A 10,733-nucleotide genomic window follows, 5' to 3' on the forward strand; every position below is an offset into this window, starting at 1 on the left:
CAAACTCTTGGTTTCAGCTCAGGTCATGATCTCAGAATCATGAGATGGAGCCCCGAGTCAGGCTTCATGCTCAGCGGGGAGTCTTCTTGAGATTCTTTCCCCACCCCCCTCTGATCCTCCCCCTGCTCCAAGCGTGTGCTCTCTCTCTAAAATAAATAAATAAAATCTTTTAAAAATAATAAAAAATTTTTTAAAAATTAGCAAGCTGCAAAGTGGAAAATTTAGAAAAGATTATATATGCGTGTGTGTGTGTGTATACACACATATATATGTAATTATAAATATGAAGATACAGGTACTAGAGCAAATTCTGAGTCTGTGGGCAAAATTTTGTTAAATATTTCCTTATTTCCTCAAAATTCTCTTTGCTGGGTTGGAGATTCAACTTAAATTTATCATGAGCAGTTGGATTTTTTTTCTCTTTTGGGCTATGAAGATTGGTTAAGAGGTGGTTTAGCCCTCTTGTCTCAATTAATTAACTAGTTAGATTTTAAATATGATATGAATGGAGACTTAGAAATCAATTTTGCAATTAGTTACTTTTACTAATTACTAAGGAGTAATTCAGCTCCTTCCTAAATGAAGTTACAACAGGTAAGTAAAAGGAGCTTTGGAGAAGATGCAAGTACTCCTCTGAAATGAATCTCTTCTTTAAAACTTCAAAATTTATAAAATTAAAACAAATTTCTGTGTTATTTCAAATTTAAACTAACACACCCACCTCTGCCCAGTGTGTGGGAGGATTACTTAGTTTGGTGTTAAGACCTAGTGTTCTTGTTTGAAAAGAAATTATGAATCAGGATCTCTCCTGAGCAGTTCAGAATCTGATTTTAATTTATAAAAATACCACATTTTCATGTTAATAACGATGTGTATTTAAGACATCTGTTTGAATGTCTGCAAATGTTAGTTTACCAAGAGGGTGGGGAAATAATCCAATAAAAAACTGTTACATTCTTTTATGAATTAACATTATGGCTGTTTAATAGGTCCTTTACCAGAGTTCAAATTAAAATGAGGTCTTTTATCTTTATAGTGCCTGCGTAGACACAGCTGCTCACAGTTAATATCACAGATGAACTGTGCCTAATTGAAAATAAAAATACAAATAAAAGACCCTGTAGTACATCTGTGGAGGCTGTGGGTACCCTCAAAGAGCCCATGACAAGAGGGGCCTTGAGGTGCCCACTGAGAACGGACACATTACTACACATGATCCACTGTCACGTGGTAATTTACTTGTGGATGAAAGAGCCTATGTGATACAGGAATTTAGTCCAAAGAAAGTCCATAGAGTGAGGCTTTAATTTCCAGCCTCTCCATCAGCTCTCTTGGTTTAGTGGCAAGTGTTAAGCCACTGCTGAGTGCTGCCCGATAGAATTTTCTGCAAAGATGAAAATGTTCTCTACTGCACTATCAGATACTATAGCCACTAGCTGTAGGTGGCCACTGAGCACTTGAAATGTTATGCATGACTGAGGTGAATTTTAAACCAAATTTCAATTACATAGCCACCTTGGTTAATGCACAAAGCATTTTAGGCAATGTAAATAGATAACCAAAAGAAATTCCTATTCCTTTCTTTCCCTTAAGAGGTATCTTAGTGGAGATGTTAAAGACTGACTCTGGACCCAGATTTTCTGTTTCAAACTCCGCTCTATCATTAATAGCTGTGTAACCTTGGGCAAGTTCTTAATCTTTCTGTGCTTGAGTTCATTCATCTAGAAAATGGAAATGATGATGATTGTAAAGCATAAATTAAATGCCTGTCACATAATATGCACTCAATAAACACTAATGGTTTTCTTCAGTGTTTAGATGAAACCACAAATGCTATAAGGGTTCTGTTTTTACTGAGCATTTCATTGGTGACGTGGGTACTGTGGCCTCACCAAGATGTCATGTAGATGTTTATTCTGACATATTTAGTTCAGATATGGCAAGGTTCATGTATTTTTGTCTACCATGACTCCATGAAGAATGCTGAGAAGAGAAGCCAGAATTCCTTCGACAAAAATGTGCTAAAGACTATCATGTGCTAGACCTTGTTCTAAAAGACGAATAAAAGACTAATAAACACTGATTCAACTCACAAGCTTACAGTACAGAGAAACACAAGGATTAGATATTTAAATGAAGCAGCTTTGCAAAAAAGCAATGTCCAGATCAGTTAGCTGCTGAGTTGGAAGATCCCATAAGGTTCCAAGTCAGTATTCATAACCTTTTAACCTTATTCTAAAAGTCTATAAAAAGGGAAGAAGAAAAGCTAGGAAAGGACATAACACTCTTGATGAGCTGCTGGAGGTTCCTTATTCTGGCCTATATACTGATATTCACACACTAATAGCATCACCCAAAATCTGCAACCAGACTGCATGGGTTCAAATCTTGGCTCTGCCACTTACTACCTTTCCATGCTTCAGTTTCTTCATCTGTCAAATAGGAATAAAAATAGCAACAACCTCATAAAGTGGTTAAATGAATGCAACCAAAGTGTTTCAGATGGGGCGAGGCATTCAAAAAAAAAATCTTTTATTACTATTTCTCAGAAGCAAGGTGGGGTGGGGCAGATGGTGCTGGGTAAGAAGCACTCTCCTATAGCCTGGAAGGTTACTGTGGTTTTCTCAGCATTATTAAAATTCCAAGTTAAAGAATCATAGATTAATGCTGGAAATGATCTTAGCAATACGTAACCTCAACTCTTCTTTTTGGCAATGAGGAAAGTAAATTCTGAGATTAAATGCTCTACTTTGGGTCATAATCTGTGGCAAGGACAGTCCTTCAGGGCTATTGTGAGATGTATAAAACCTTTTGATCTAGTAAGCACCCATTAAGTCAAATAGCAAGGGATGAGTCGATTCAATCTACTTTGTCCTCTTTTTAAGACAATCCCTGAAGATTTAAGACTTTACATTCTAGGCCATCCTTCTTGTGAGTGGAAAGGGCAATAAAAGATAAATCTCAATTTACAATGAATAGGTGGAAACTTGGTTCTCAAGAATACTATCTGGATCATACCTTAATTGCCTCAATTTTAGTTATTTCTCTGAATACCTTTTGTGATCAGGGTTTTTAACTACATCACTCTGAGGTTCTTATAATGTGTCCTCTCTTAGTCATGGTGCTGGTTTGGGATGCCTGTGATGTAAAAGCTACATACCCTGATTAATCATGCTAGGGCGAGGTGACAAGCAGTGGTGGGACAATGTTCTCTAATTGAGTTATGTTTTTAGCACGGAAATGTCTATATATCCTCCGTGTAACCCATGAATCAGAGGAATGCCATGAGGTGTTTTGGTTCATACCAGCATCACATCTGGCTCAGGTTTTCTCAGGTGGACCGAAGCATTTTCCAGGTACTGGGTAGAAGGAACTTTCTTGTTCACAGTCACGAAGTTGATGCCAATTGTCTCCAAACATTCCAGGTGAACACTTTACCAAGGAAAGAGAAGTGCTGAAAATTTAACCCTTTGAGCTTTAACTGATGCAATCTAAAGTGAGATTAGAGATAACAATTTCCTCAAGATGAAGTCCCAAGTAGCAAAGTGGGATGCTAAAATGATATGTGTTGGTCAGAAGAAGAGAGGGAAGTTTTGGAACTCTCAGAGAGAAGCTGCACTGTATACATGATTTCACATCAAGTCTTAAAATGGATTTATTTCGACAATGGTTTATATCTGTTAGAATGTGTGTAAGCTTTTTGAAGATAGGAATTTAAAGAAGAAGACTGAGTCTACTAGCTAAGAGTATATTAATATTTTTCCTTAAAATGTTATTTATTGTATATCTCCTCAGAAGACTGTAAGCCTCATGTTTTCTGCTAGATTCCCAGATTTTAAAGCAGAAGGAAGCACATAACAAGTGTACATTATTGAATCACTAAGTAATAAATGAATAAAGGATGGACAAGAAATATTATATGTAAGACTCTAGTGACATATGAGGTTATGGTATGGGACTAATATATAAATCTTTTTTAAAGGCAATAACTTTGGTTCACATAAAGTCAAATTATCATTATCATTATATCATCATCTTGGTTGTTGTGATCATATGCACAAAAGTGTACATAATATAGAGGAAAATTGGACTTAGAGTTGTTTACTGAGAACTATGTATTTTGGCACTGTTTTGAATTAGGTTGATCAGTCTTTTAGGATTTTATAATATTTTATATCAAACTGAGTAGCCCAAATTCCCACCTCTATCTTTTCACCCACATTTATGGCTGCCATTATTTTCTTGTGATAAATGACTAATTCACATTTTAAAATATTTTTCATAAAGCCCTTATACTTACTTCAATACCATTAAAACTAATGCAGTTTTTAAAAAACATTTAATAACATATTTTTCATTCAGAGGGAGCTTCTTTGCCCATTGAAGACTAACAGCATAGTGATGTTTTGAGATATTAAACAATTTCATTTATGGGAGGCAAAACATTTTGACCAATCAGCAACAAAATCAGAAACAACCACGATATTGGCACAGAATGAGTTCCCTTCTCCTTAATGTCCAAATTGGAAGTTTAGGTGATTATTCCATGTTTTCAATTTGAATTTACGTCTTTGCCCTCAGGATGAAAGATCTCACAGTCATGCAGAGTTCCCACATGCCTAACGATGCCCTGGCTATACCTTTTTCATACTGGCTGCCATGGAAACCTGCTGGGCAAATGCACTGTCCACTCTCTGTGTCACAACTGGCTCCATTTTTGTTGTCACAGATGTGAGCACAATTTAAGCTATAAAATCCAGGCAGGCACGCTAGAAAATGGAAATGTCAAAAGGCTATTTTGGTTTTAAGAATAAGCTAAAGGGAAAATTAAAGGACCTGCTCTAGGTCATTTTTTTCACCCAGGACCAAAGAAAGAGTTGAGAGCAAAGAATTGGAAAATAAGAAAAAATGATTAGGACATGAATATTGACAATAGTTTAGTCATATAGATATATAAATACATGAAATGTTATTATCTACAAGTAGTCTAGAAAAATCCATAAGAAAAATATAAGTAAAATACCTTCAAGTAGATAAAATTTATTTGCTATGATGTGCTATAGTCTTACAAGTCTTACAAAGTCTTCACCAAAACCCTCTAATACCCTAAACACCTAAAACAATGTTTTCAAACTTCAGATTCAGGCTAAATTTACTGAGAATGGTTTTTCAATTAAATTCTTTAAGTAAATAAGAGTATCTGTGGAAAGCGATTCATACAGCTCTTTATAGTTGAAGTCTTGGGAATGTATGACAAAGGTGGGTATGAGGAAAGCAGGGGGGAAGAGAAGAAGAAAAAAGGGAATAAGAAACAGAGAATATGTTGTATATATAATATATATAGTAGGTTAGCATATTATGAGGAAGTTATGTTTTAAAGTCAGTGAAATTTAATATTTGGAAAATTTCCTTAGATGGCCCTTAAAGTACAATATAGAATTGCTTTTTAGGAAGTCCAGTAAAACTTGTTTCTCTTCCATGGTTGGAGATGATCAATATTTTTGTGGTAGAATATCAGAAGAAGTACTTGATTTACATTTAGAGACGATGTAATTCAAGCAAATGCATTTCTTTAACGGCTAAGATTGTCACCTGCCCAGAAAGATGTTCTGAGAAAGGATTTGCCCTTAGAGAGGTGTGTGAGAGCAAGGCTTGACTGCAGACAAAAGATTCATTTCCTATCTTATGCTTTCTTGGCTATGCTTACCAGTCATCAATGGGAAGGGGATGAAATTCCCTTATCCCTCAATTATTCGTACTCCCTCTCCATCCCTCCTTCCTTCCCTTTCTCTAGCTCTCTCTCCTCTTTCTTTCTCTCTCTGTGTCCCCCCCACATCTAGAGTTGGTTTTGCCTAGTCACCATGTGTATGACACTTGTCCAGCATACATGGAGTTACTTGAGACAGATTCAACATTAGGAAAAACTCATAATCAGGGAGAAGAAAAAGAAAGTAAAACCAAAAGGAGATAAGGAAATTTTATATAATAAATACTCTTCTATTTTCTACTATCATTATAACTCTTTAAAAAATAAATAACAAAGGAAAATGCAGCAAAAGGCTTCTTCTGTTTGTTCTTAAATAATCATTACTGAAAACACAGAAAAATCAACTGTCCTTTTGTTTTAGATTTTATTTAAATTCAAGTTAGCTAACCTATAGTACATTATTAGTTTCAGGGGTAAAATTTAGGGATTCATCAGTTGCGTATATCACCCAGTGTTCATTACATCAAATGCCCTCCTTGATGGCCATCACCTAATTACCCCATCCCCACCTACCTCCCCTTCAGCAACTCAGTTTGCTCCCTTTGGTTAAGAGTCTGTTATGATTTGCCTCCCTCTCTATTTTTCTCTTATTTTATTATTTTTTCTTCCCTTTCCCTATGTTCATCAATTTTGTTTCTTAAATTCCACATATGAGCAAAATCATATGGTATTTGTCTTTCTCTGACTGACTTATTTCACTGAGCATAATACCCTCTAGTTCCATCCATGTCGTGGCAAATGGCAAGCGTTCATTCCTTTTGGTGGCTGAGTAATATTCCATTGCATATATATACCACATCCTCTTTATCATTTATCTGTCGATGGACATCTGGGCTCTTTCCCTATTTTGGCTATTGTGGACATTGATGTTATAAACATTGGGGTGCAAGTGCCCCTTTGAATCACTATATTTGTATTCTTTGGATAAATACCATAGTGCAATTGCTTGTTCATAGGGTAGCTCTATTTTTAACTTTTTGAGGAACCTCCATACTGTTTTCCAGAGTGGCTGCACCAGTTTGCATTCCCACCAACAGTGTACGAGGGTTCCCCTTTCTCTGCTTACCTCATCAACATCTGTTGTTTCCTGAGTTGTTAATTTTAGCCAATCTGACTGGTGTGAGGTGTTATCTCTTTGTGGTTTTGATGTGTATTTCCCTGATGATGACTGATGTTGAGCATTTTTTTCATGTGTCTGTTAGCCATCTGTACGTCTTCTTTGAATGTCTGTTCATGTCTTCTGCCCATTTCTTGACTCGATCTTTTGTTTTTTGGGTGTTGAGTTTGATTAGTTCTTTATAGATTTTGGATACTAACCCTTTATCTGATACGTCATTTGCAAATATCTTCTCCTATTCCATAGATTGCCTTTTAGTTTTGTAGAGTATTTCCTTTGGTGTGCAGAAGATTTTTATCTTGATGAAGTCCCAATAGTTCATTTTTGCTTTTGTTTCCTTTGCCCCAGATGACGTATCTAGTAAAATGTTGCTACAGCCTAGGTCAAAGAGGTTGCTGCATGTGTTCTTCTCTAGGATTCTGATGGATTCCTGTCTCACATTTAGGTCTTTTATCCATTTTGAATTTATTTTTTGTGTATGGTGTAAGAAAGTGGTAAAGCTTCATTCTTCTGCATGTTGCTGTCCAGTTTTTCCAACATCACTTGTTGAAGAGACTGTTTATTCCATTGGATATTCTTTCCTGCTTTGTTGAAGATTAGTTGACCAAGAGTTGAGGGTCCATTTTTGGGTTCTCTATTCTAATCCATTGATCTATGTGTCTGTTTTTGTGCCAGTACCATACTATCTTGATGATTATAGCTTTGTAATACAGCTTGAAGTCTGTAATTGTGATGCCTCCAGCATTGTTTTTTTGTTTTGTTTTGTTTTAACAATACTTTGGCTATTCAGGATCTTTTCTGGTTCCACACAAATTTCAGAATTGTTTGTTTCAGTTTTTTGAAAAATGCTGTTGTTATTTTGATAGGGATTGCATTGAATGTATAGATTGCTTTGGGTAGTATAGACATTTTAACAATATTTGTTCCTGCAATCCATGAGCATGAAATGTTTTTCCATTTCTTTGTGTCTTCCTCAATTTCTTTCATAAGTGTTCTATAGCTTTGAGAGTACAGATCTTTTAACTCTTTAATTACGTTTATTCCTAGGTATCTTACAGGTTTTGTTACAATTGTAAATGGGATTGATTGCTTGAGTTCTCTTTCTGCTGCTTCATTATTGGTGTATAGTAATGTAACAATCTTTTGTGCATTGATTTTATATCCTGCAACTTTGCTGAAACCCCATATCAGTTCTAGCAATATTTTGGTGAAGTCTTTTGGGTTTTCTACATAGAGTTTTATGTTGTCTTTAAAGAGTGAAAATTTGACTTCTTCCTTGCTGATCTGGATACCTTTTGGCATCAATATTCACAGTCCCTTCCACGGTAACCTTGGAGGCACTCAGAAAACCTATTGCAAACTCCATTGTTCTGACATGAGCAATTAAAATGGCAGCCTCAGCCATAATTAACCAGGAGAACATTCTGAAAAAGAAACCACTGAAGCATTAGTTCTAGTTAAGACAACTGAATTTGTTGTAATGACTTTAAAGACAGAAACAAACAGTAGAAGCAGACAAACCATTAGCTAACCTAATCAAGACAAAAACAAAAGTACACACAATTTTTAAAAATGTGGAGTAATGGGACACCTGGATGGTTCAGTCAGTTAAATGTCTGCCTTCAGCTCAGGTCTTGATCCTGGGGTCCTGGGCTAGAGTCCCACATCATGCTCCTTGCTCAGTGGGAAGCCTACTTCTCCCTCTGCCTGCCACTCCCCCTGCTTGTTCTCTCTCTCTCTCTCTCTGATAAATAAATAAATAAAATCTTTAAAAAATGTGCGATAACCATCAAAAAGAGTAAATGCAAAAACTATAGTACAAATAAGTGTAAAAACCTAAATGAAATGGAAAAGTTATAGAAGAAAACTTATCAAAATTGTTCCAATTTGAGACAGAAAACTTAGATAAGCTAATTATAATACAGAAACAATAAAGAAAATAGTAAATCGTTTCTGAATTAAAAGAACAGCAACAAAAATTTTACTAGTCCGAAGTTTTGCATGGAATTCTAGAAACCTTTGCCAATGAGATTATCACCTTATTATATACACTATTCCAGAGCATTGAAAAGGAAGAGAAATTTCAAATACATTTTATTGAGTATAATACCAATTCCCAAACCTGACAAAATACATTAAAAACTAGAGCTTAATTTTGCCTATCAATATTGATGCCAGTTCATAAGTACATATAAACCAACAGCATATTGTAATATACCATGAATATCATGAAATAGTAGTATTTATTCCAAGAATGTAAGGTCATTCAACATTAGAAAATTCATTAATAATTCCATCATATTTATCAGGCTAAAGAGAAAAATCATATTATTAAGTCTGTAGATGTAGAAAATATATTTGAAAAAAAATTCACGAGGTGCCCAGGTGGTGCAGTCAGTTAAGCTCCAACTCTGTTTCAGCAAGTTATGATCTTGGGGTCCTGGGATTGCGCCCCACATCAGGTTCCATACTCAGTGTGGAGTCTGATCGAGATTCTCTCTCTCTTCCTTTCCCTCTACTCCTCCCACTGGTGGTCTCTCTCTCTCTCTGAAATAAATAACTTTTTAAAAAGAAAAAGAAGAAGAAGAAATTCATTTAAAAATTCAGTAAAAGCATTGACTAAATCAGAAAGTTAATAGCTTATCTTAATATGAATATTAAAATCCAACATTTTACTTAATGGGAAACAAAAAAATTGAACAAATAAACAGGACATGTTTGTTTTTGGATAAGATAAGTTAATATTATAAATATGTTAATTCTCCCTAACAGAGTAAATGCAGAGGACAACAAAACAACCAAAAAACCAAAACAAACAAACAAAACACTGATTTATTTATTTATTTTGCTTCTAGACAATTCCATTATGAAGTTCATTTAGGAGGACAAATAAACAAAAATAGTGCCAGGAAATCCCTGAAAGTAAGAGCAATGAAGGGCGGCCAGCTCGGTCAGTATCAAATACATATAATACTCATAATAAAAATGTATTTCATTTGCATATAAATGAGCAGACCAATAAAACAGAGCATCCATAACTATACCTAATTACATATACATGTTTAGTATTTGATGAAGGCTGCATCTCAAATCAGTGGGTAAGACAGTCTTGTAAAAGCTGCATTATGATAACTGAAAAGCCATTTAAAGGGAAAATGGATCTATTGCTTACACCATACACAAAGAAAAATACTTAAAATTGATCAGAAAGTTAAATGTCAAGAATGACATCATATAAGTATTAAAAGAAAACATAGGTGAATTCCTATAAAACTTGAAAATGGGAAATATATTTCTAATTATGACTCAAAATTTTTTAAAGAACAAAGGGAAAAAGCTACATTTTATTACAAACAACAACAAACTTCAAATCATGCAGAATCTATAATCCAAAGATGCTCTTAATAAACCATATCCTTTGGGATTCACACTCTTGTGCTGCCCATCCCACATGGAATCTGGGTTGATCCTATTACTTGCTTTATCCAATGGGATTTGGTGGAAATGGTGTTACATCATTTCCAAGCTTTAGGAAGACCTGATGACTTCTGTTTTGGGAGATCAGCAGTTACCTAAGAAACCCAATTATCCTGTTGGAGAAAAAGGCCATACAAGGGAGGGTGGAATTTTATGATGGGACTAATGTCCTTATAAGATGAGACATGAGAGAGCTTTCACACTCTTTCTCTGTCTGTCATGAGAGGATAAAAATGAGAGAGGAAGGCCATATGCAAATCAGAAAAGAGGGCTTTCTCCAGGAACCAAATTCGTTGGCACTTTAATGTTAGATTTCCCAGACTTCAGAGCTGTAAAATAAAATAAAATAAAATAAAATAAAATAAAATAAAA

General features: G+C 35.1%; 1 long non-coding RNA gene across 1 annotated transcript in view; it reads right to left on the reverse strand.

The window, feature by feature from the left end:
* Positions 1-9,383: 9,383 nt before the first annotated feature.
* The window catches only part of LOC103680826, an 80,163-nt gene continuing 78,813 nt past the window's right edge, over positions 9,384-10,733 (reverse strand). The window contains exon 12 of the long non-coding RNA XR_573167.2: positions 9,384-9,444. This is a non-coding gene — a long non-coding RNA (uncharacterized LOC103680826). The remainder of the gene's footprint in view (positions 9,445-10,733) is intronic.

Source organism: Ursus maritimus, unplaced genomic scaffold, assembly GCF_017311325.1.
Source record: "Ursus maritimus isolate PB19 unplaced genomic scaffold, ASM1731132v1 scaffold_4, whole genome shotgun sequence".
In the NCBI taxonomy this organism is placed as follows: Eukaryota; Metazoa; Chordata; class Mammalia; order Carnivora; family Ursidae; genus Ursus; species Ursus maritimus.